General features: G+C 43.0%; 1 long non-coding RNA gene across 2 annotated transcripts; it reads left to right on the top strand.

The window, feature by feature from the left end:
* The first annotated feature begins 120 nt into the window (after positions 1-120).
* LOC308197915 lies at positions 121-27,121 on the top strand. Of its 2 annotated transcripts, none has more exons than XR_013953427.1 (3): positions 121-20,439; positions 21,041-21,117; positions 22,345-27,121. It is a non-coding gene; the product is annotated as an uncharacterized lncRNA (long non-coding RNA). The 2 variants fall into 2 exon arrangements; XR_013953428.1 differs by having other exon boundaries at positions 121-20,475.
* The last annotated feature ends 63 nt before the right edge of the window (positions 27,122-27,184 follow it).

Raw genomic sequence — 27,184 nt, 5'->3', positions numbered from 1 at the left:
AGAGCCGGGGGGGGGGGGGCAGAGAGGAGGAGGGAGGAGGAGGGAGATGGCGGCCGGCGCGGTGCGCGCGCAGCCGGGGGCGGCGGGAGGCGGCGCTGACGGGACGGGACGGGACGGGACGGGGCATGAGGGGAACCGAGGGGACGTTAGGGGAGCCGGGACCGGGGGGCGCCTTCCTTCCCTCCCTCCCTCTCTCCTTCCCTCCTTCCCCGCGCGCATCGCAGGGCTGCGGCTCCTCGCCTCACGTCCTCGCCTCAGGAGGCAGCCCCGCTCCCGCCGCGCTTCTCCTCAGGGAAGGGGGCACCCCGGTCGCACAGAGCTTCACACATCTAGGATTTTACCTCTAAACGTACAGCGCTTTTTATATATATATTTTTTTATTTTTTTAAACTTCAAGAGGAGCGCCTGCCTGAGAGTAGCGATCGGCCGCCTCAGGCCGCGTGTGGCTCCTCAGCACCAGCCCTGAGGCACCTGTCGGAGTTTGCCTGGCCGTGACCCCGCGGTGTGTGCTCGTTTTATATTTTCATCTGAAATTATTCCCGCTCGCTCGTTATTTGGGGATTAAAACGTGTTCCAGCAGTAGAGGCAGCTGCCAGAGGAATTCTGTCAGGTTAGCAGGCTGGCAGCCGAGGGGTGCCTCAGCGAGGCAGCGGCCGAGGTGCTCGGAGCTCCCTGCCTTGCCTCATGAACACCAGCACGGCGGTGTGAGGCACCATCGCTCGCTGTTAAAGCACCCCGTGAATTACAGACACATGCTGTGTAAACGCCATGGACTCCACGTAATATTACAAACTGACACTTCAGAAACAAACTCACGCTTGTCCTGTTCTATTTTGTTTTCTTCAAGAGTGTTTTCCTGTATTACTCTACATGGACTTAGTCTTGAGGAGGGGCAGAATTTCCACTTCATGCAAAGTAAGGAGCTTCATTTGTATTAAAGACTTTCCTGTACATCTGGAGTTACTCAGTGACAGCTCTGTGTTTTGTGTTCAGTGATGCTCCTCTGCTGTAAAAGAGCCTTGCTCTCCTGTTTGGTTTGGCCCACTTTCAAAGCATGCTAAGCTAAACAAGCACGGCGTCCAACTTTCAGAAGAGCGTCCTCAACTTGGAAGGAAGAGCTCCCCGTGTGGACAAAGCCCCAGTCCTCTAGCATCCCAGAGCTTCCTACATCTACCCAGTATATTGACTTTAGTCTGCAGAGCCCTTCATACTTCATGTACCTCATCACTTCCAGATTACCTTGACATCTTAAGCTCAGGTCAGCTGCTTTTTCTCATCTCCACCTTAGAGCTCTACATTGCAGTTCATTTTTTAGTTACCTTACGCATTTGTTATTTGTGTAGTTTTATACAGTAAATGCAACTACTGTTTGTGATGAACACAATTTACAAGAGGAAAAAAGAAGCAACAATAAGTTTATGTTCATGTCCCATGTACCCAAATCAGTGTGGGAAAGAGATCTAGAAATTGTATCAGCTACTCCAGTGAAAGCATCAGTTTAACATTCAGTTATATAATGAAAATATGAACAAATGAAGCTTTAAAATTATGAGAAAAGAAACACATAACAAAGCTGTGAGACACTACTAGACTGAGATGCACTTACTTATAACTCCCTTAAATATTTATTGTTCTTAAAGATTGACGATTCTTGAGTTGGATTAGAATCAATACCCTTTTATGCAGAAGCATGCCATAAACCAGTTCAGAGAACTAAGTACCAGTCTTGCTTGTAGTTGCCCAAACTGTGCAGGAGATGCTTTAGATAATGTTTCTCTTTGCACAGATAGTTAAAAGTTGTATTGTTTGTAGTTTAGAATTTATAGCTCAGCAACATTTTAGAAGTGGCCAAACTTCTGACGCCCAAAGTTGACTTCCCCAAACTGATTCGCCAGTGATCGGTAGCAGCAGATGATTGCCATTTTCCAAAGAGTAATTGCAGTGCACTTCTGCAAGAGCTTTAGATTCTCAGTCTTACTCTGCAGTGCCAGTCTGGAGATTGTAAATGAAATTAATCCGTGGGCTCTTCCTGAGCTGGAAACAGTGCATCTAGTGCATCATCTCAGCCCTCCAGAGCAATCGGGTCCCAAAAAGCTGCGTCTGAGAAACTGAAAGTTGAAATAAGGATAGTCGTGTTAACTGTCTCATCTAGACAAAGGTGGTGGCAAAGGGAGCGCTGCAGCTCTCGGAAGCCCAGGAGCTAGGTTAGCAGTTTGGGGAGTGATCTAGTGAAAGGATGAGAATTCCGTGACTGTTCCCCCACCAGGCAACTGCCTGAAATTGTCTTAATTATCAGCTGCTAAACTGGGTGCCTAGAGAAAGTGCTAAACTGAATTCAACCTCACCTGCCAAGACCCATCTTCGCAAGTTAGCTCAGGCATTTAAAATTGTGCCCAACTGTGAGCTTCCCCTACAGAAGTTGACAAACAGCGTATAAGAGGCATAAATTCCACACTAAGGAAATAAAATGCAGTTCCAGCTCGTGGTTCATGATTTTTCTGTATAAATACCATTGTGTAAATTCTCTTACAGCCCTGCTGTACAGATAAAGTATTTTAAAATGTTAGGTTAGCTGCATGGAACAGGCAGTTCCTCCTGAAGTAGTTCCTCCAGAAGCTAAAAGACTAGCAGGGCTTTCCTCTTTCTGATTCCCTCCTATCAAGAAGGAGGCATTTTACACTGCCATAAGATTTTTTTTTTGCTTTTTCAGTTAGCACAACTGAACAATAGACACAAACAACCTTTTTCCTTTGTGTGCATGTTTCGTTCTTTCCCACTGCTTAAACCAAAAAAAGAACAGAAATACAGCACATTTACCCTCAAGGCGGCTCTTAGTCCTAAACTCATCCCATTATTTTATTTCCACAAGCAATGCAATTTTTTTAGAATTATGCCCTGTAGTATGCTGAGGGTTTTTTTTATGTAGTCCAAAAAGCCATTGCACATAGCTGAACATGAATAGAACTAAAGTTTCAACTTATATTAATACATTATGTAGCTTAGCTTTAAGCCAGAACCATACATCTTTTCAGTACATACTCAGTTCATACATCCTGTAAAATATTACAGGTTTTCTGAAGAATTTCAGCTGTTGTGAGCTGTACTTGACCTCTAGATAACTTACTTTTGATGCACAAATAAAGAAAACAACATTTCAAACAAAATTATTTGTTCAGTAGTTGAATTCTGGTGATTGAGTATACACACTTGCATACTGGATGGACCAAAAATACCCAAATTTCACATGAACACATATATCGATATAAATCAGTTAGGATGAAAAAGAATGGTCTGGCTCAGAGCAAATACCGTAATGTTTTTTCTAACCACTTGTATTTCAGATTTCCCAGGCTTCTGGTCTATATGATAGAAGATACCATTTGCTTACAAGAACACTGCTAACATTGCACCAGACAATAGTTTATCATGGCACAGAACGTCCAGGATACAGGTAGGAGCTGGAAGGAAGAGCATGTATCGTAACTTAGATACAGGCTTTATCAGCTCTAACACGGCGTGCTCTTGCTTTTGTTTCTGTTTCTTCATAATGACACCTAGCACAAGGAATGCTTGTTCACAGGGTCGCTGCCTAAAGATTGGGTTGTTTCTGGTCGTCTTTTTGCAAGTTTTTGCTGTTTCTTTTCTTTGCTAGTAATATACACCTCACATCGTTAGTCTTACACTGAGCAGAAACATTATTTATGGATGATCACGTCAAGAATTCTCAGCGTACATTATTGCAATACGACGTCGTGAGCATGTCATGGTTATTTATTTTGTGTGTTGTTTCCCTATAAGTACAAGAAGTATAAAAAAAAAAAGTATGGACAGTGTAGGAACATGGATTTCAGCAGTGGTTAATGGCCTATGAAAAGGCATGGTATAGGTCAGCCTGAAGTGCTGAAATATAGCTAGAGTTTTGGGGTGCTGAAGACTTGGCTGTAAATAAACAAAAATAACCCTCAAGATACAAAGTGTACAGAGGAATTGTTGTCGTCTTCTGCAACATTCCAGATATACAGTGCATGAGGATTTGAAGACGTGATTATGAACGTGATGCTGATGAGTCGATGGTTCTGTGTTAACAAATATTTTGGAACTCACGGGTTTATCTGTTGCACACTCAGGATTCCTGCCTTGGTAGCAGCAGCAGCAGCCTAATTATAGAGTGTTTTGATCCCATGTTTAAGCAAAGCTTCACTAGAAGGGAACCGTGAAGTAGCCAGGAGGCTGGCTTAGTAACTTCAGCACAAGGAAAAAGTGCTGAGCTTTCCAGGAGATATATGAATGGACTAGGGGAGTCTTTTTAAAGGTTATGAAGTCCTTCTTTCTCCCTGTGTCTGAGAACTCCTATTGAAGTGAAAGGAACCTCTGTCCTATTCATTTCAAAGGGGGTTTTGTCAGGAAAAAGAGCTTGATCAAAGTAGCTACTAAGCATTCTTAGTGGCTAATGTTCAGAGTTAAATGTATCAGCTGTTCCAAACCATTTCTATTTCAAATTATTCAAAGGGTTTAAGGGACTGTCTCCCTGCACGTTTTCCTCTTTAAGGTCACCAAAACCGATCAGCCAAAACCTGAGATCTAGTACGAAATAGCTTCTTGGGAGATTTAAAACACTGAATGAAAATTAAAAGGTTGAAAATTAAGTTAAAATCTTGAGGTTAACAGCAATGGTCACTGCATAAAACTAAATAAAAAGGCAGCTATGAAAATAGCTTATTCCCAAAATTATAGCAGGAAGGTAAAATGATGAAAGATTCTTGAGCTAGGAAGCAGCAGGAAGCTTCTGATTTAGGAGTCCCATACCAAAAATATCTATGTCAAGAAATACATTTAAAAGGAAAATAAGTCTGAAGATTAACAAAGGCGTTGGGAAAGGTCACCAGTTCTTTGAAGGAACCTGGTGCAGTTATTTCCTATTGTCATTCTGTCTTGGATTCTTAGGCAACAGATGAATCTACTCCTGACTGTGATTGTGCTCTTTTATGGCACAACTTGACAAGGAAGTTAACAACAACACAATCATGAAACCAGATGGATTTGTCTTGCAATTATCCTCCATAAACCTGTACACTTATATGACACACTGCTTTCACATCTGACACAGACTACATAAAAGAGCTAGTTTGCCCAACAGATACCAATCTCTAAGGCTCCAAAAGCTTTCGCTTAAGAAAGGTCTTTCCTAGGTGCTTATAAAGACATTAAGTTTTACCTCGTAGGCTGAAGTTTGTTCTTCATGCTTACGTGTCTGTCTTCATCTCCGTCACACCGTGTTAGTATTTACGCTATGTGCAGAGTGTCCAGTAAAGCCATTAGCCACCTTTAACAGCACAGCTCAGAAACACAGCAATCTAAGACTGGTTTTTAAAACAGGCAGGGATAGAATATGAAGCAAAACTGGTGCAATTGAAAACAAAGTGGTGTTCTGAAACAGCTCTACTGTTATACTCTTATCGCCAAAGAGCATGTACTAAGGAAATTCATAGCTCAAATATGCTACATGTATTCGTATTACAGAAGTCACCAGGTCTTAAGATAAACCCACTGAAAATAGTAAGCATTAAAAAGACTGTCAAAAGATTTTCAACCTATTTGACATCATTTGACGTTGAAAAATGATCAACAATGAGGAGATCCGAGCTTCTTTTAATGTTTGACGCTCAAGACTGAACAGGAGATTCCAGCGCAGCATCACCGACATCGCAGGGCGTAATCGTGCAGATATTGCAGCGAAAGTGTGAAGCGCGATCGCTGAAGTCAGCCGGAGCAGTCGCTCCCAGGTAGCGTGGCAGCCTGGCTCGTGGCTTGGCAGCGACAGCTTCGGCTGTGTCACCAAGTGCTGCATGTGAAAGCGAACGGGAGGAGACGATGCCAAACAGCCTAAGTACCAAACCCCTCCTGTATATGAGAAAATCTCGGCACAGATTTTTATTACTTCCCTTAAGACAAACATCTGCTCTTTCCCAGTCTCTCCCCTTCCCCCTCAGCACAACAAGACCGAGGAAGCCCCTCTGCGCTAAACAGAACCAGATGATGGACGGAGCGCCGCGGCTGTTCTCTTCCTGGGCACTGCACGGCAGCGCAGCTTTCCTTGCCGCCGAGGCGCGTGTTGTGTGATTCAGGTAAACACTGCGCTTCGCCTGCTTTTACCACCTGGAGAAGGCAACTTTACAACGCAGTGACTAGGGAAGAGGAAGCCAATGGTTATGACAAGAGCCAGGAAATTGCTGTTATAATTGGTGTGTAATAAGTATCGTATTTACACCACTAAGTTTTTGAGAATAACAGTAGGCCTTAAAAAGAGAGACATTTACTCAGCCGTCAACTAGAAGAATCTAGCAGAAAAAAACTTGAAAACCAAGCTTACAGATATATACAGATTTATCCCAATGTCTCACAACTTCTAGGCAAATACAAGAATTTGGGGGGATTTTTTTTTTTTAAACTAACGTGTTTTGAGGAGCTAGGAGTTCCCCAGCTTGTGTTAAAGTTTTTTAAAAAATCAAACCCATTCTGCCACTTCCCTGGTACATCAATGATTTTGTTAGGCTTGCCAAAAAAACTAAGAATAATGGAACATTAAAAACTTAAGATTTTTATTCTGACTTCAGAACCCAGAGTTGAAGGAACTTGACTAAAGGGGAACCTGTGGAAAACTCTGCCCCAGCGGTACAGGGTGCTCTGTTTCCTCTTAGAAGCTTCATCAGTCTGCCGAATTTTAGCATAAGGGCAGAAGTGGGTCTGCTTTCTAAAAATATATTTGCCAGCATCTGTAAAAGTAAACCAGGAAATATACGAAGCATAAATACTCCGAAAGCCACATGCTTCCCCAAAACAATCTCGATAATTGCTGTCTTGTGGAATAGCGGCCTAGATAATCTAATTTTTCGTGCTGATAAAAATGGCAGCATTTTTCCTGCCCGCCCAGTTGTGCGGCTGATCTGCTTTGGTTCAGCCCGCTCTGGGAGAGAGAGGCATGTAGGAGGGCTGAGCGCAGGGAAGACGGGAGGCACGGGGAGCCCGACCAGGAGCCCAGTGGAAGGGAGACACGGCGCCTTCAGGCTGGGCAGGCGTGGGTGCTGAGGTGCCGTGGCAGAAAGCCCCTCGCGTAACTGCGAGCAAAGCTGTACCTTCTCTCCTCTGGCTTGGTTTCCTTTATCTGCTTATTTGCTTTTGAGCGTGCACGCCGTCAGATCTCAGTCTTCTTCTCAGACTCTTGAGTCCTTCCCTACCCCCACAAAAAGAAAACTCTACAGCTTCCCCGCAGCTAGGGTAGCAGAGGGGTGGAAGGAGGCTGCCCTGTAGGTTGCACCGAGTTGGGTCTCATCAGCTGTCCCCAGCAGTGCAGGCTGCTCGTGCTCTCTATTGAGGTTTGCCAGGCTTGGGCAATAAAAGGATGGCACAACATCCTTTAACCAGCGCTTTCAAAAGGCCACTTTGTGAGAATGATTTCCTCTTCCTCTGCTTTCGTGTATGATAGGCACTGTGCAGAAATAACCCCGGTCTCCCGCTCCGCAGCAATTTCCCTGTCCCAAATCTCTGTTGTCAATTGTAGTGTGGAGGTGTTTCCCTTGGAGGAAAGCTGGCAGTTTCATCTGTCTGTAGCGCTCATCAGAGGGAAGTTTAATATCACTTGTATCAGAGTAGTGTCATTGTGTGTTCTGTACCTCCCCCACTTTTCTGGAAAATGGGACTGAAAGCAAGCAGAGAAAAACAAGCGTCTCTCAACAGCATTGCTATGCACCAAGAGACAAAAATATTAGCTTGATTCCAAGAAAAGTGAAAAGGAAAATGAAAGTGTTACATTGACAATGAATAGTGCAGTGGCAGCTCTGTTTGTAGTATACTCTGTGCATAAATTCACAATAATGACAAAGTTTTTAGTCTTCTGTTGTAATGTATGCAGTGAACAAACAGATTTAAAAGTGTTCAAGCTCCAAATTTCTGTAGTTCGTTGCAAAAAAGATTTTTAAACATAAAAAACACACTTCTATTATGCAGACCTAAGTCATCGTAAATCTGATACGGTATTTCCTCCTCCAAGTCACTGCTGATCGCCGTTTGTGACCGCTTTGGAAATATCTTGATACGTGTACAATAACATCTAGATAAATACGTAGCCACTTCAGAAGACTTGCTTCCAGGGAAGTCACACATCTATAGCTGCTATCGCTTCCCCAGGAACAACGCCGCGAGCCGCACTCAACCGAGCAATTTATTTGTGTTTAAGTGACTAATGATTCGGCATTGTTCCCTGAAAAGATGGGAGAAGTCTGCCTACTAGCACATTCACCTGCTTTCCGTTTGTTCTTCTGGAGCGCAGTCCAGCTCTTTGGGAGAGCAGCGCACACCGTGTTTTGCTTGTCAGAAGCTGAGGAAGGCCAGTCTGGAGCATCCACAAACTCTGCTGGGACAGAGCTGAGTAATCAAGAATGGGGAAGCTCGGTGCATATTACAGAAGCACTCTCACTGTATGAGTAATGCCAGTCACACCTCTGAGAGCTTTAGTTTCACGTTGAATTAAGCTTTAGAGGGTATTTTCATACAGCTGAGTCTAATCATGCATTCCTCTAAGACTGAACATGAAGCTGGATGTGTAGAGCCTCCTTCTTGTGCCTGAGCTCAGGCTTTGTGCAGACAAAACCGTACCTGTCCACCAAACTAACCTGAGCTTCACTAAGATAAAGAGGAAAAATCGTTTTGTCATAAATACTTTAAATATCAATTTAACTAACTGGAGAGGTGCAGTAGGACCATCTCACCCCATTGAGGAGGCTCAGGACTACCCAGGTCTCCTAAGGTAGCTCACGGGCAGGACACAGCCCAGTGCCTGGATTCGCTCTGATGAGCCTGAGCAGCAGTAAGGCAGTGGCCACAGCAAGCAGGGACCTATGGCAGGGATGTAAATGCAGCTGTACCTTTATTCCTGTTAGATAACTGCAGACTGACACGTGGGAACTTCTGACATGTCAGTGCTACCTGATTTCAGGTGGGAGAGGACACTGCTTCTACCAAAGCACTGCTTCTAGAGGGAAGAGGGCACGCAACTAGCTTGCTTCCCACACAGGTCACTGGTGTACAGGGAGGATTTTCAGGGGTGATTATCACCGTCTGCAGGTTATTCTTCTTAGTCTGTTAAGTAAACCATTCTTATTACCACTTTTCAGTGTACATAGAAAATTGTTTGGTAGGAACTAGTAGTATTTGTTTTCATAAAACAATTCTTTTGTTTTAAGGGAAATGGTAGTGAGGTACACATGGCAACCAACCGCCCAGGAGAGTCAGTATATAGAGGACTGAGAGCAGCTGAAAATAGCTGAAAACAAGAAAAGAACAGAAGAGGTAAGTCATGTGAAACAACCTCTGAAGAGACAAGCATTATTCAACAGTACTAGAAAAACAGTTGCAACCGTTTCACTTTCTGTCTGTTAGCCGACAGTGAAGCACGGTGACGCAATGCAAGACAAACTTCTGGCAAGATTTGCTTTGTGCTACTGAAACTTTAAAGCCTTTAGTAACACTTGTGCAATACGCCACATACTTGATTGTAGGAAAATCAAAGGATGTTGCAGGCATGATGAGAATTGCTAAGCCTGACATCTGAATAATGCCCATGAAATCAAAAATCAGGACACCAAGGGTTTCTGGCTACTCCAGGTGTAGCAAAAATCTTGTAAGATGAAACAATGACTGGTTCTGTTATTGTTTCAGTATGTACATGACTACTGTCACTAGTTAATCATGCATAGAAACAAAGGAGAGTTACAAAAATGGAAAATACTGCCATTACATTAAAAAAAAAAAAAAAGATACTGGAGTTTTAGTATAAATCTCCAGTTGAAAAAAAATGCCTGTGCAATAGTTTAATTTTGAAAGAGCCCAAATGATTCCATTTCGTTTTTTTTCCCAAGTATTCAGTGGCTGTTTGCTCGTGAATTTCCTTGCACAGTTGTTTCTTAATTTTAAACACATATTTTTGTGAGTTTTTCTTGAAGTCACAGGTTAATCCGTTAGCGGAAAACAATCCATAAACCATAGGAATTGCAAGGAGTTGTAATCCAAACCTGTACAGATTATTCAAAGTACACTTTCAAACTACCAAGAGTCTTCATTTTAGTGAAATTAACAATGCAACGTGGACTACACTTTAATTGATCAAAAAGAATAACAGACCTAAGTTTGCTTTAAAAGCAAAATATAATGATACCTTCTCCTCTTGCCTTAACTACTGAACAGTTTTCAATTACAATAACTGCAATAAGAGATGTAAAGAAAGATTTCCTTCTAGTTAGTGTAGCCACTCTTCTGAGATGCTATCCACTCAGGGACTTGATGAACAGCGGGGAGTACTCAAAATTTAAAAAATAATAATAACAACTGCACACAAAGTATTGTCTACCCATAGCTGCCCATTAAAAACAAACAAACAAACAAAAAACAACAAACAACACTTGCTAATCAATTTCTTGTGATATTCAATACTAAGCCAATAAAACTTTTGTATAGTGGCTGTAGCAGGAAAAAGTGTATTGCTGTCAAAGAGGAAAAATAAATGCACAGATTTAGTCCAATAGCAATTTCTTTGTCTGAAGGTTTGGGCTTATTGAATGTGTAGCCTTCTAAAGTTATGAGGACATTAGCAAGGTTTTCTGATATGGTTTTGCCACTTCGCGGCAAAATATAATACCATTTTAGTGGCAAAATCAAGAAAAAATAATCTGGAAAATGAAAGAAAATGGTTATTCTGAATTGCTATTAGCCGAAGAAGTAGTGACACGGCACTGTGTCAGTGCAAGAATAATACAGAAACAACAATTTGACACTGAGGATCACCGAGGAGAAGGAGGAAGAATATTTATTCTCAGAATGGGGGGGTCATTACTGAAATTCCTGTATCTGTCATCATATTTGATCTGAGCTGCACTGTGCCTGTGACCTCAAGAACCCACAGTTCTGGGAGGTGTCAGGAAAGTTGTCCTTCACTGGAGCACTTTTACAGGAACTCTGCAAGCCCCTTCCCATTGATCTAAAATGGGTTTTCTGGTGTCTCACTTCTAGCAAAATTGACTGTGGCAGGAAACTTTGTATTTATGAACCTTATAAGAAAGAATATTGACTGGATGAATGTGCCAAATGGCTCAACTCTTCCGCCATAAGTTATGTCCTAGGAAAAATATTTTAATGTGTAACCAGGAGCAATGTGCCTCCACGAATATCCCAGTCAGCCTATCAGTGTTAACTAATCATCTGCAAGGCTTAGACACCGACTTCATACTGTAATTCCCCTTTTCCTATTAGCCACAAAGCTAAATATAGAAATAAGGTCAGCTAAGTCACAAGTATGCTCCAGGTGAGGGAGATGTTGCCTGCGACACTGGTACAGTGGGACAGGATGAAATGCAGCTGGTGCCCAGGTTTCAGGAAATCAAATAGCTGCAATGTATTTAAGGCATAATCCTTCTGCTACGCCGAGCTGCCTGGTGCCCTGCCAGGAACAGCTGCTGAGCACCTATGCGGTCCCACTGATAGCCATGCCAGCTCTGTGTCTTCTCTTTTACAGAAACCGGGCATAGAAAATTGCACTTTTGGTTCAAAATCATTGTTAGAGGTCCGCCATGGAAGGAACTTTAGATGAAGCTGACAAAGTGTCCCAGGGAAGCTGGGAAACCTTTGTCACTGGAGTTACTTAAAAACACATTGGACAAAGTTTTGAGCAACTTAACCCAACTCCCAGTGTGGCTCTGCTTTGAGTTCACAGCAGATGACCTCCAGAAATCACTTCCAACCCAAATGAGCCTGTGATCCTAAAAAGGAGGTACCGGGCTGACACCTTCACTCTGAAGGGCTCTCCTGTCAGCTGGCTGATGGAGGCTGAGCAACGCTGGCGCTGCAGTTCCACGCCCTTCCATGGCTGAAACGTGTGAAGCACAAGCAGTGGGAACACGGTTTCTAGGGCTCCTTACCAATACTGCGTGGGACCGTGTTGCAATGCTCAAGAAAAATTAGCTAGCCAGGCTCTCAGAGATTACCTGTATTTTACACTGACACATGGGAACAGAGGGGATATGTCTATCAAAAGATCCTAAAAATGAAACTTGAAAAAATGGGGATCCACTTCTTGTCTTGGAGACACGATACGTGTTAGCATTACACTGGAGGCTGGCTGAAGCTTCCCCTTTTCCTCCAGCCCCCTAGTGCCTGCAAAACCAAACCCAGCCACCTCACAACTACGATCTTCCTAGAGCAATAAATGAGAAACTTTTCAAAAGTGGTTCAGGTTGAACTCTCAGCCATGCTGAGCTTCAGGGACTGAGAACTGAGGCTCCGAGGTGTAAAACAGCTTGTACAGTGTGGCTGTGTGATGATTTTGCTACGTTTTTGTTCTTCCAGTTAGCCGGGCCACAACTAATGCCCAATCAGTAACACTTTAGTTACTTATTTTTCAGAGGCTCTAAAAGCAGAAGTCTATTAACATGAAACCAACCATTAACTAATCAGCTAATAATGTAGACCCTGAGTTTCCTGGTTTATCACTTGGCAAAAGTGAAAATTACAGTAAAAATCTTTTCACGCAGATTTGGTATCAAACTTTCTGATATTTCTGATGCACAAAATCTTAGTTTTCCTCCCCAAAGAGCTGATAATATGGAACTTATCTAAGCTTGAACAGAATTTTACGATCTGTTTTTAACAAAAGGCTCCCCTAGGCCTTATTAGATTTTAATAGACAGAATTGTTTTAGAAAAGCTATGCATAAGAACAAGATTTAAACGGAAAATACACAGAAGAACCCAGACAAGCAAGTAATGTTAAAACAAACAATGTAGGAATGATCAGGAAAGCCTCCACTGCCCATGAATGCTGGTCTATTTTATCTGTTGTAAAAGGTGGTAGAAATGCAGCTGAGCTTGCCCCAAACCAGGCCATCAGCCTTACGCTCTGGTTACACGCTACTTGCATAGGCTTACTGTGAGAAGTGCAGTACTGCCGAAACAAACAAAAAAAACAACAAACCACCTTCTCCTCGAAGAAACAGCCATGAAGGGAGTTCTTATCATTGTTTTAAGCTTTTCCCTTTTGTTTTCTGTCTCACTTTGCCTCAATTATATCTGTGGTTAACGTGTGGCAAGAACCCGGCTGAATCACCGCTAAGTAAGCAGCGTTACGCTCTCCAGGCTCTAGCCACCAGGGGGTTCTATGAACACAGTTTTCCCTGGAGAGAAGGGGGCTTTCATTGTCCTGCAGCCATATTTATATTAGTTGACTTGTTTAGCCTTGATTTTTTTGTGTGTTCTGATGAGTTCCAGATCCCTGAGTTTTACTCCAACGACCGCTATCTATGTGACCAACTCAAAAGGTAATTAACAAGGCAGTGCCCTCATGTCACCTGCAGCATGTTCTAGAAACATCCTAAACTGTGAAGTGATGTTTCTATTGTACACGGCTTTCTTTTCCTGGTGGCACCTGCTTAATGAAATGTTCTGTGCTTCTCTGATTACCAATTTGAAAGGGAATAGACTCAACATACGACAAGACACCACAGAAATAAACCCTAGCTCGTTGTGCATTGTTGGGATTACTAGTTTTCGATGAACAGCTCCTCAGGTGTTCATTCCACTGCAGGCGAAGGCTCTGTCATGCTTAACCAGCACTGTGACACTGCTTTTGTACTTCTCCAGCTCAGAAGAAGAGTGGAGCTGTTGTCTACCACAGCATCAGATTTGATGATACTGTTTCCAGTAGCTCATGCTGTGTTTTGAGGCATTGTGGGCCCCTTGGATTTTAAAACACTACACGAAACATCATGTGGGCATCACAGAATCTATTCTTTATAGCTGCTTAATGCCCAGCGAAAATACCAGATCCATGGTTGTACAAAACAGCTGGCATTTCCTGACATAATGCCCTCCCAATATTTTTCTCTGGAACTCTTTTAAACATACCCTTAATCCATTAGAAAATAAACTTGTAGAACAAATTTCCACTTTGCCATTTATGCACTATGCATGGAGGAGCCACAGCCATGGGTGGATGCAACAAAGCCCTATTTCTGCCTGCTGTGTGATTTACAATCCGAACGTCACAACCTCAGTTCCTGTACTTCCTTGCAGTAAAATTTCACAAGTGCTCTCTTCCGAGATAGGTATTTTTAGAAATGTTTTTGTTTGCATTATCTACTTGATGTGCTTATTTTTGAAATGGTAATTTCAGATAAATTCCTGTTATCCTGGACAGACTGGCTCTGTCAATATAAAGAGTCATTTGGTGACAGTTTAAAAGATTCAGATATTTTTACAGAGAGAGGAGCAAGCAACATTAAAAAAAAATCTTCAAGAAAGGTCAATTTGCTATCAGCGGCAACAAAGCACAGGATGTGGGGATACTGAGAGTGCTCCTCTCCCTTTAGGTGCGGTTGGTGGCAGGCAGCCAAGCTGGCATCACCACACCCAGTGCAGATTTTTGTTACCAAACACTTCCAAAACAACAATATTTAAAAGTAATTTAGAAATTAGACTTGACAAAGCACGTTTACTTTCAGGAATGTCCGGCAGTCCGTTTAGGTATGTTGCTAACAACATCTGCTCATATTTTACTCCACTAAATTACCTCTCTCTGTTTTGCTCTTGAAGTTTGCTTTCGTTGGATGTGCGAGGACTTGTCTAAGCGTTGTTCTCACCTTCCCCCAGCACCGGGCTTCGCAGTCTCGCTGTGGCTCTGATGACTTCACTCTGCTGCAGCAGCTCAGCGCGACAGCCGGCGCCTCGGTGCACTGGCAGGTGATGCAGTTATGTGTAGAATGATACGGCAAAAAAATGGCAAAGAGAAAGACTTAAATTTGCTAAGTTTGAAACAGCAGAATAGGCCATGTTACTAGCAACTCGTGTTTTTCAGCAGTCAATTGCATTCTAAAAGTATTATTCCTGTCTGAATCATACAAGCTAAACTGGTGTGTTTTGGAGATAACAACTGCACCTGTACCTTGGGTGGAATTCGCAGTTCTCTGGTTTTGCTTTGAGAAGTTTTCAATGTAAATCTTAAATATATGAATCGTCTTAAGTCTTCTAACATGCAAATATCTAGACTATATTAAAAATTAATCACCTTAAGCAAGTGCTTAATTTAAGCACGACATGTGATTCGCTGAACAGACATGACTAAGCCAACATATAGTTTGTTCTGTGGGACCAAAATTTGTTCCAGTGTGATTCATCAATGAGTAAGAACGATGCTATCTGGCGTTTTAATCTAAGTGCAGATTTGAATAATGACCTGGATTTTTGGAGGAGCAGCTAGCTAAGCAAGAAAAGAAAAAGAAAAAAAAAAAAAAAGATAAAGAATTCTGTGGTTGATATCACCACCTATTTTCAGCTATATGAGTCAGAGAGCTATCACATGGATTTGCACAGAAATATCAAAGCAAATCCCACTTCAAACCCACACCACTTCCCAATATATACCCTCACTCATCGATTCCAACAAACTGAGTTAACGTATGTTTGTCTGAAATAAAAGCAAGTAAGAGATCAGAACTACAGCAACAACTAACTACCTTAAAACAGACTTGTTTTGTGAAACTTCTAGGCTAATTTGTAGCTGAACTGAGAAAAAATACGCACTCAACAAATGACATTTGCTGAGATCAATAAGCAGTCTTTACAATGTGTACAGAGATCAAGGGAGGCAGGTTTTTTTTTGGTAAAATCGGAAAAAAAGATTTCTAAAAAGACATAGGTAGTAACTTGTCCAAATATTCTTTAATAATAATGCTTAAAAGAGCTACAGCTGTCATGAAAGAAACGAAACCCAAGCTATTTCTTCAATATTATAAACGTCCTGGGATATAAATATGAGGTACCTCTGGATACATGAGAGAAGCATCATTTGTAATGGTTCATATTTTGAAACATAAAGCCAATTACTGTGGTAGAGGAAAGCATAACTCATGCTGTTATGGAATATTTCTGCTAAATCATGTCCTCGTAGAAGAAGCTTTGACAGATTGTCATTTTTCCAGACTATTCTGTAATGTACAGCGAGTTGCTGGTAGATGTGAAGTCCTCTGAAAATTAAAAGAAAGATTTAGGCAATACTTTTAATGCCATAATCAGAACGGCAACGTTTACAAACAGGAAGATGAAGAGCCACATTGTATTGTAACTTCATTTCTTTTAGTGGCAAAAAATCCTGTGGATTTTTCAGTCCTACCATCTTCGGGCATCCTGCTTTTCCCTCACAGTTTAAAAACCCTCTGAAGATGATTAGGATTTCCCACTAGACAAACTATAGTAATAGTACTGCAGGGGCATATTCCTGAACAAAGATTTCAGGTGTCTGCCTCTGTACCAGGACTCTGAATACGAAAGTCAATCACCAGTTGGGTGATCACCTTAATTACGTGCACTACTGCACAAAACGTATGGCTCTACATTGCATGCCTTCCCTATAGCGTTATATTTCGTCCTAATGGGTTTCTGTATTAATGCTTTTCAGTCTGACATCTAGTGTCACATCCTAGGAACTATACCAGCTCCTAAAAAAAGAAGGTGAGCTAATAAAATCGAATCTCATAAATTGGAAAGAACTGACAACTGTATAGTGTTAGGTGACCACAAGCTCCAGGTATGGCACAAACGACTTTGAGGTGTCCAGGGGAGAAACAGTTCCATACTGGTGCTATTCCTCCACACGCTGATGGGACTGCTGCCGAAATACTGTGTGTAACTGCTTACCTGGGTACCCTGGGCACCACGTGGCAGCCCAGTGAACGAGGGAGCAACAGAACTGCTTAGCAGTAAGGAAAAGCAGGTCAGTGACACTGGAGGAAGAAATACTTGTCCAAATGAAGCAGCCTTTGTGCAATGCCAATTCGGCTTTCATGGACCGTTCAAACCCAGTAAGTCCTGGCCCAGAAGCAGAAGCAGGTAACGGCAGCAAGGGTCTTGGCTAAGCTGCTTGGGAGCAGGAATAAATTTAGCTCCGTTTACTTTGGAGAGCGGACTGTAGTTATACCATGTTTCTTTAGGAGATGTTCTAGGAGAAAATATAAAGAAAAACTTCTCTAATGTCACTGAAAAATTGAACAGATGCAGTTGTCTACAGGGATTAAATAAGAGTTTATTCAGATTTCAGACAAAAAGATAATGTGAAACCAGTTAAAAGCGGCTATTTCTGAGAATGACAGAGAAGAATATCTTAGGCTGTTTATTTACTTGAAAATAATGGGCTCTGATACGTTTTTGCAGCAGTAACATCAGTGGTTTTAAAAGAAAACTTGTTTTCTAGCTTGCTTTTTTTCTGAGAAATCTGAACTTCAAGACTTCTTACTCATCCTCTGGATCCAGAAACAAGCAGAAGAGAATGCTATCTTCTAGTCAGGAGGCATCCTCTACACGGTTTTTGTTTTATTAAAGGACAAAGTTGAAACAACCCTTTTTGGTTTAGGAGGCCACTAGCTCATGGCAATTCTCAAGAGAAAATCTCTATCTGGTAAGAGATCATTAAAAAAAAATAAAACAACAAAAAACGCAAGCAACTCTGTAGGCCTCATATTAAAGGGCACATAATTGGTTACAGCTCTGTAAGCCATTTATTAGTCCTGTTTCAGGAGGAACCTGAGCATTATGCATTCACATTACCTGGATGATGCCCTAAGAGTTGGACTCAGAGGAATTCATACTGATGATAAAATCTCATGTCATGTTCCATTGGGAACAGTGCAGCCTGAAGGAAAGGAGCACAAAAAGCATCTTTTCCCCCATTGCTGGTAGTTTTCAGCAAGTGAGAACAGTGGCAGTGCAGTCTGACCATTGGACCACTGCAGAGAGAGCGAGAGCTGGCTTGGAGATGCTGCCTGGATGATTTCACGGGTTGTATGACATATTCCCTGCACTGCCTGTTCTCCTGTAGCCTGCTTTTTAGGGAGCTAAAAGAAACAAAAACCATTTACCATCTATTCTTCCATCCCAGCCTTATAACGACTGCCCCAGGAGAAGGTTACTGCTGCACGCTGTGTGCTCCAAACCCGCAGGAGCCAGAGGTTCCCGTTTATACGCCCGCAGCAGCCGCTAGTATTTACATTGCCCTGTGACTGCTCTCACCAAACACATCCCAGAAGTGTGAGCATCTCAGCCACGAGGCTCTGTTTACTCTCCTTTAATTACCAGTCACTGGTCCTTTTCAGAAAACAGGCTCTGAGTACGGGCAGGGGAAGCAGCCGGTGGCTGCAGAACGATGGGCAGTGGCCGGACAGCCGCCGGCTCCACGCCTGCCCCCTTTGCCAGGCCTGCTGCTGCTGCTGGCTGCCTCGCGGAACGGAGCGCTCGCTCTTCTAAAAGTACTTCCCACCTCCGGGATGGTCGTCTCCTGGAAGTCTGAGGATCAAAATTAATGAACCCCTTACACTTTCATGTGGTGAATAAATGTGTTCGCATTGCTGCGGGTTCAGTTAACTTTGCAATGCGCTTCATTCGCTCTTGCTGTTTAATCCATTAGCTTATTAGATATTCAAGACAACCTTGTAAGACAGCTAATAAGACAATGGCAACATCTTCATTTCGAAACTAATTAATAGAAGTACGGCATTCACATCCTTTGGCTAGGTTTAAACCTCTTGCTTAACAAAGTACAAGCAATCATTAAAATATACGCATAGATGCTTTCAGGCTTGTTAGAAGCTTTGCCTCTTATGCGTTTATGTATTGCTAAACATGAAATGATCACCGCCGAGTAAAGGCACCTCTCCTCAACTCTTGAAGACCACTGCGCGTTTGCTGTCATACACCACGCATCAGCTCACTGGTTTGTGTGCGCGACCTTCAGCGCACGGAGGAGCTTTTCCAAGGCCGAGGCCCCAGCGATGAGATGGGATGCACTGGGATGGGATGTGACGACATGCTTGCGCACCCTCCGCCGGGTGGGATCGTCTGAGAGCTGCTCTGCTGGGAACGAGGAGCAGCAAAGAGAGCTGCGGCGGGGGACAGGCGTGATAACATCTTGCCGTACAGATTCCGTAATTAATTTTAATTTCCTTAATTAAGTATTTAGTCTTTGGGGAGGGAATATGTAGAAGTTGCTTCATAAACTGACAATGGGCGATTGTTCTCAGTTCCTTATCCTGGAGGCACGCAGGATAATGGGAGCTATATAAATACTTGGACAGATTGATTATATGGAGCAGATAGGAGTCCCCCAGCACAGGCCTCTCATTGCTTGCAGAGTAACGGATACCTCCCCGCTCTTCCCGGGCACGTCACCGCTCCCCCATTTTGCAAGAAGTCAAACAGACTTTGTCTGAATGCAGCTACTGGGGGACAAGCAGAACAATACCGAAATAAAATAAATACAGAAGAAGATGGACAAATGCTGCTGAATTGCCACCATCTGTTGTGGGCAAGGGCAGCGCAGTTCAAAATCAAAAATTGGAGACATTGGTAATTCCAGATTCAAGGGGAGAACTTAACAACTTTATATCCAGAATTCATTTTTCCGTGGAAAAAATCTTTACAGAGTGACTCCAGCAGCTATCCAGTGTAACGTCACGTACCTGTGCCAGATGAAGAGGTGATACTCCGACAATGTTCGACTTATCCGACTTCTTGGTTCGATGTGTGGAGGCTTCATTTCAGCATTAAAACTTCTCCGCAAAGGCAAATTTTGAAGAGTTATGGCTTGGGTAGTTAAAGAAGTGGTTACTGATTTAACCTCTGCCAGAAAAATCATCCCTTCGTCAAGCATTAAATCAACAGACAACAGAAGTTGGGGAAATGATGTTATTAAAATTCTAGTATCAGAATTCCCAATACTTTTCCCCAACACGCATAAAAAATAAAATGATATAAAAGAAAGCCAACAGATGCAGTGTCATATGGACTTGCTTAATGGCAATGCTTAGCCTTTCAAAAAAAGATTTACATCTACATTCACTACTAAAACTTGACATTTGCATTGAATAATTCATAATTTGTTGCTGGCTGTGCTTTGCTGCCTTTCTTATGTGCGTGAATCTAAGTAATATCTCTGCTGTTGGGGAAGTAGATCAATCCTTACATATGCAGATATTTTTGTTGTTACTCTGTAAAGTGTAAATATGTATTTATCCAAACTGATGTTAAAATTTCCTCAGCACGAGCTCTGCCCGCGATGGAAATGCTCTGTACAGATTTAATTCACTACGTTACTGCACTTTCAGCTAATTCTCCCACAGCTATTCCAAATATTTTAACAATAATCACATGTAGCTTAGACGTGTTTCTGTGCCCACGCGTGTCATGTTTAAGATGAACTCCTGCCACCTGCCTCTTCCTACAGCTGCAGATGGGATCGCTGCCAGGGCTCCTGCGCCAAGCTACGGAGACGTTCACCCTTCTACAGCCTGTCACCTCCTGCCCCTCTCTGGCCTGAGCACGGAAGGGAAGGGCATTTGAAAGGCATTTGAAGGTTCTCCTGGATTCAGGATCCACACAGAAACTCAAAGTGGGTGCCAAAGTAGGATCTAATGTGCAGCTTCTGTACAATTTATTGCCATGTTGTTTCTAATAGCAGCCTTGCAGATTTTAGGGTTGCAAACACCATGCTTCCACTGTCATTTCCTGAAGTTTGTACTTTAAAAAATCTAATTTTAATTCTCAATCTTTATGGTCTGTTTCAACCATTCCTTCACAACCAAGTTAGGAGCTATAAAGGCTTAGGTAGCATTGTTCTTTTCCTGACACTTCATCTGTGATTCTAAGAGAAGCAAACTGGGGGCTTTGGCCCACCGTCTGGCTCCCCTTCCTGTCCGTTGCCTTCTTTCCTGGTGCTCAGGGAGAGGTTTCTTAGTTAATTAACTCCGACTAATGGCTCAAGTAGTGCAACACCAGCAGATCCGCTACCATAGCGCATGCTGTAGTGTCTAAAAACTATCCTGCTTCTCTTCGGGTGAGTTCCTGGGAGTAAATTCCTTTCTAAAACTTGCAGAGCAGCCTGGGGCAGTCCCTGCAGTTTTGCGCCCTCCACCCCCCTTTTTATTTTAATTAACTAATTAACTTTTCCTCACCAGTGAGCACGTTTGCCTTCCACCGCTGGGGACAGAGCACTGTTCTGCATCCTGCTCTGAAGACTTGAAGACTTCACCCGGTGAGCCAATAGCCACAAACTCAAAGCATGAGCATCTAATGAGAAGTCTTTCATTGTACCTTTTTTTTTTTTTTTTTTTAATTTAATTTGTACTGCTTTTAGTTCAACTTCCAAGGCATGCAAGGACTCCAACACCTGGTGCATAAGGGCCCCAAACCTTCTTTATGTCTTAAAACACAAATTAACAGGAAGGTTACTGTGATATCTGAAATCCCAAGTGCCTCAGTTTTCCTGATTTATATTAACTTTGTTGTAACATAAATTTTTGAATACCTGAATAAGAAAGAGCTGAGTGCTGTCAGCAACTGAAACCACAAACAGCTGTTCTGGGGTGACATCAACTGTAACGGTGTAAGCAAGTTACTGAAAAAGATTTCTTTCCAAGTATTTTTATATATAGTTCATTACGTGTTTTTTTTCCTCACCAAGTCTCCTGCTTGAATCCCCCTCAAACATCTACGCTTGTCACCTGCGCAGCAGCTCTTTTTGGTTTTGCAGTAACTGGAAGTCTGCCTTACTCTGGGCTGAAACACAAAAAAAAGCTCTTGGAAACATTCTGCAAAACCAGTAGCTGTTTTGGGGTGTTTGCAATCCCCCTCCCACCTTTTTGTCTCATCAGTTAATATAATAATTCGTGCTTATTTCTGGGAAGCAGATGCCAGCAGCCGGACGGTCTTCTGTCATGTGCTGAGAACGATCTGCCTGTTTGGACGAGGTTTACTCTGTCTCTTTTGGGCCATCTTCCTTCTCTCTCACGTGGACAAGGATTTTGTTCGAGCCTCCTTGTACCCAGGTCATCTTTCTTTCTCGCCAGGTGCTTCCCCCCCCCAGTCCCAAGCCAAGAAAATTGTGTTACAAATCAAACAGGCAAAGGAGCAGGCAGACCACTCGGGTATCCATTTCTGAACGCTGCAATGACACCTTTGTGCCCAAGCAAAGTCATTCCATTATGTGGGGTTGGGGGTTTGGGATGTCTTTGTAGCCATATTGGCAGGAAGAGCTACGAAGTCTTGTTTTGTCTGAAACTGCAAGGATGTACAAGACTAAATAATGGAACTACGGGTTCTCCTTTTGGCCACAATTAAACAAAATAGAGAAAGTTTTATTTTTCAGGGGTAAATATTTACTTTTTTTTCCTTCAGAAACAGAGATTCCACAACTGATCACACGTAATGGCAAACTCTTACACTTTTGGTTATTTTAACGACATTTTTTTTCCCCCTCTAGGAAAAATTCAGAGTGAAAAGCAAGAAATTATTTTGCTGGAACTGAAGAAAGTGGTATTTCTCCCAGGAGTTAAGAATCGCCTCTCTTTCAAAAAGGCCTAAAATGACTGTGACTTGGTGAGATGGGAACTGCTGGGGTAAGATTAAACACAGACTCTGCTGCGCCTTTCCATCCCAGATTACGCGCGCACAGATGTGAGTGTTCGCATACTGTAGGTAAGTGTGAAGCAGACAGAATCAGTGTAGGGGGTTTTGTTTTGTTTTTTGAGCTGGAAGCATTTATTTTTTCACATTTTTAGGCTATTGTTTCTTTGTAGCCTTAATTTCGGTACCTGACATTTCTCTGGGGCAAGAACACTTATTTTTCTTTTCTGCCTCTCCTGGTTACCGGGTTTAAGTAGCAGTCCGTAGGCCCTGACACCGCGGGAGGACTTACCTGCACAGTTTCTGCCCCGCCGGACCTCGCCACGCAGGTGGCTGTAAGGGAGCCCTCGCTCTCCCATCCGTTAGTGGAAATATTTTAGCACATCTGAAAGCTGGACTCAGATTGTGACCTTGCTCACTCACCGGCATGGATTCCTGCCTGACACTGACATGCCAGCTGACCCCACACGTGCACGCTCGTGTCTTTGACTCCTGACAACCCACACTGTCTGTGCAGTAGCTGTGGGGTCTGGCTCTGCAGAGATGCTGCCCTCTCCCCGCTGAGCTTTAGCCCCAGGAAGTATATGAAAACCTTTCTCATTTTCCATGGCTTTTCTAGAATCGAATTTTCCAGAAAGCACTCTTGTATTTTTTTTTTTTCTGTTCTAAATCCTAAACCCTTATCTCCTGTTGCAACAGCATTCAATTACAGACAAATTCTTATCTCACAGCAGGTAAAAGTGTGAGAGATGAAATCTCTCCAGAACGTGTTTTGTGAGGGCTGTTTTGAGTCAAGTCAAATCTCTGATTTTTTAAAGCCACAACAAGAATTTCTTTTGAGCGTCCGTAGCCAATACAGAAATAGCAGAACCGGGCAGGGAGCGAAGTGAGCCAGGGGGGCCCGACTTGCCACCGCTTAGCTCCCAAGCGCGAAGCAAATGCGATGCGTTGCGGTTCCACTTCAGGGTGCTTTCCTCCACTTTGCCTGCCGGCGCGCAGCGCTGCACGAGGCTGGCGGGACCTTTTGGGGCACGTGTGCTTGCGCAGCACGTTGCAGCAGCACCCTACGGTATGGCAACAAACGGCTCCTGCTGACTCTGCACGAGTGGGACCGCACGAAATAGGCGAGTGAGGGCTCTCCTCTGTGGCTGTTCACCTCCTGTCCCCGGCAGCGCAGCGCGTGGTTGGAGGAGCCGCAGCAGCCGGCCGTGGGCAGCCACAGGCGGCTTTTTTGGAAGCCTGGACGTGTTTTTCTGGAGTTTGTCTGACCTAGGTTCGAATTGAGCTTGCAGCGGATTTTGAGCTAAATTATCTGTTTGCGTGGTTTGGGTTGTGTAAGTCAGCACCAAGCTGAAAGCAGCAGGTTAATAACGATACTTCCAGGCGCCTCTCAAGGGTGGACGCCGGGTTGCTCAGTTGGTGCCGGTACAAAGAGCAGCATCAGGGAACTGGAGGCCGTGCTACGGGGCGCTGCCGTTGGACGTGGATCAGAACGTCCTGGTTTTCGTGAGCAAAGCTTCAACAGCCGTCAGCTTCCTCGACTTACCTGCCAGAGGCTGCCCGGGATGACACTGCATTCACGGAGGACACAAACTAAGGACAGGTAACCAGATTTTAGGCTTAACTGTGAATTCTCTTGGCTTTCATACATTTAAATCAACTTTGACCTTGTTGTTTGCTATTTAATTTGATAGCGGTGCCCATGGCCCCGTTTAAGACTGGGCACCCCGTTGTGCTAGGCATCTTACAAATACACAGGAGACATAGTCCCTGCCCCGAAGAGAACATCACAGGAACTTTTTTTTCTGGTGATTTAATCATAATATTGACAACTTTATCAAAAATTACAAAACTGATAATAAAAAAATTTCTAATTCTTAGTAAGACTAGAATGGGTTTTTTTAAAAAATAGAAAAGCACTTTTAATGCTACTGCTCTTCTGGAATTCTCACATTACAACCCTACATAGCAAAATACAAACTGTAGCTAAGAAAGGTAGCAGTCCTAAGGTAATTCAGTCCACCATGAGCCCTCTAATAACTCTATACCAGCAAATTCAGGGACTCCAAAAGGATATCACATTACTTAGAAACCTGATTTAGGAAACACCTTTAAGTTCTTTCTAACCCCTAAAACCTTAGACTGTGAGTATAATAGACCTGGGACATCAGAGGTGGGTTGTCTTTTTTTTTTTTTTTTTCCTTTTTTTCTTTCCTCTGTGGATAATGTTTTTGCAGCTGATACCAGCAAAACGTTCTCTTTAAGAAGTGAAAATATGAAGAAAATCCATCGGAATAAATGAAAATATTTTTATGGTGTTCACAAAATGCACCATAATAGAAAGAGGAATTATTTTCTTTAATTTGAATGTCATCTGAATGACTCAACCACATTGTCACCCACTTAGCAAAAGAAAGCATAATAAATAAATAAATAAATAGACAAGAATATGCAACACTTTACATCCTCAAAGAACCACGTAGTGCCCTAAGCTACCGAGATCCTGATCGACTTTGTGGGCTCGCTGTGCTCAGCCAGCTCAGTTCTGGGTGATTGCGCCATGTTAATGACAAATAAAAGCGTTGTTCCACTTTCCACAATGGAGTATTTTTTTTCCACCTTTTAAATATAGGAATTCTCTCTTAAATTAGAAAGTAGGCAAAAAGTATTTTTTTTTTTAAATTTTCATTTTAAGTCTTCTATTAGAAAAAATAGAGATTTATTAAACAAAAAATAATAAGGTAGAAAGAAGGGTTGGGCCTCCATCAAAAAAGTATATTATGCTTTAATGCAAAGAGAAAGAAATGGCTCTAAGGGCAAAATTCAAGTATGAGTGACCAGTTTTTTAATCGTAAAGTAGGTGCAACATTTTTTAAAATGTTACAACACCGCATGACCTGTAATGCTCACAATATTTACATTAACTGCTTACATGAAACCATAAAAACTCTAAAAGAGAAAAAAATTTGTATGGACTGAAACAAACTACTCCTAGCACCCACATCAATGCCATCATTAACCAATAAAATCAAGTGCACAAAAATACTTTACATAGTCTACTGATGTAAAGTATACATCGGTGAGAAAGTACAAACCTAATTCGTTAAAATGCCAAAAGAAGGGTTGGTCGATACAAACTCCGCTCTAGGACAGAAAGCAAAGGGGGAAATAAACTGAACTGCCCAGGCGCACACGCACGCACCCTCGCACACACCCCCGTACCTCTGATTAAACGCACAGGTGTGGACAAACAGCGGAAAGCAGGCGGGCATGGAGAAGGGACAACATCGACGCTTTAAACAGAACAAACACAGCAACTCGTAACAGAAAAATGCCAACTACGCTACACAAAAGAATCACTCCACATGAGTCTGCGTGTAGGACCGTGGCGTTACACACACGACAAATGAACCTACCCCGCGGAAGGAAGGGCTCCTGCCTCCAGGCCCCTGTAGCCAGTGTAGCTATTGCGATCCCTCGGGCTGGGGAAGGAGTGGGAGCTGCTCTGCGGGACATGAGGAAGCGGGGAGCCCGGAGGTAGTGCTTTGCGCTCCGGCACGCGAGAGCCGAGGCTGGGGGAGCCTGCGGGCCCGTGGTCCTCGGGGGCAGCCGGCCTCGGTCATGTCACTCTGCGGAGACGTGGGGGGCTCGGGCAGGGCGCCCGGGCAGAGGGGCGGCGGTGGCGCGTGGTCCCGGCGCCCGGAGAGCGGCAGTGCCACCGGCTTCGCGGGGCGCTGACCGCTGCCAGTCCGTGGCTAGAGAGTGAGATTCGGGAGCTCAGGGAGAAAGGCGACCTGAGGTAGGTGGCGGGCCCGGGCGAGGAGGGGGGGTTAAGGACTCCACCCGGGGACCGGGAATGGTGAATTATTTCGGGAAGCCTTGAAGACAGAGGATGCCATTGCTTCCATCACCATCACCACCATCCACGTTGAAAAACAAACAAAAAAGAAAAATAAAAAGAACTAAAATGGAAATGATGTTGTGCTACACTTCCGTTCGTTAATTTTATAATGGCTCATAGCTTTAGACTTTTAAATCTGTAGTGTATTAATTTTTTCTACATATGTTTCACATTTCTCACTTAATATAACATAAATAATTTGGTTAATAGATTTAACCTGCACATTTCAGCCACATTAATATATATAAGAATCTGTTAATGGTATAAATAATTCTTTTTAAATAAAATAAATCTGATATGTTACATAATACTGATAAAAATTACTGTTGCTAATAGTTTTGTAAGCCACCCTCGATTTTTTGTTTTAATACTGTGAGATGGATCTGGAATCACTTTTCTGAACACTGTGGAGCGTGCCCTTTCGTTCTACTGCAAAACCAAACCGCAATCAGCACTGATCACATCATTAGGTAGGGCCTCTGCCCCATTAAAAGTAAACGCGATGGTTAATGACGTTAGATAATTTAAGCTAATTAATCTAGGGGGTTTGAGGGGTCAGAGTTACTGGGGATAGAAACTGTTTAGTTTATCAGGTGGCTATGAAACTTTAACTACAGAAATGGCTGACTGAAGTAGTTCATCTACTTTTTTTTTTTCTTTTTAATAAAATCTACAGCATTCTACTTTAAAAGTTAAGTAAATAAAAACGCAACCGATGGTTGCAGCCTTTGAATTATTAATTAGAGCTGTGATCCCACGTCCCGTTAGGAATCTGCAAGGTTGCACTCTCCTACAG

Source organism: Anser brachyrhynchus, assembly GCF_964034855.1.
Source record: "Anser brachyrhynchus genome assembly, chromosome: 7".
Lineage (NCBI taxonomy): Eukaryota > Metazoa > Chordata > Aves > Anseriformes > Anatidae > Anser > Anser brachyrhynchus.
This window is presented reverse-complemented; position numbering and strand designations above follow the sequence as displayed.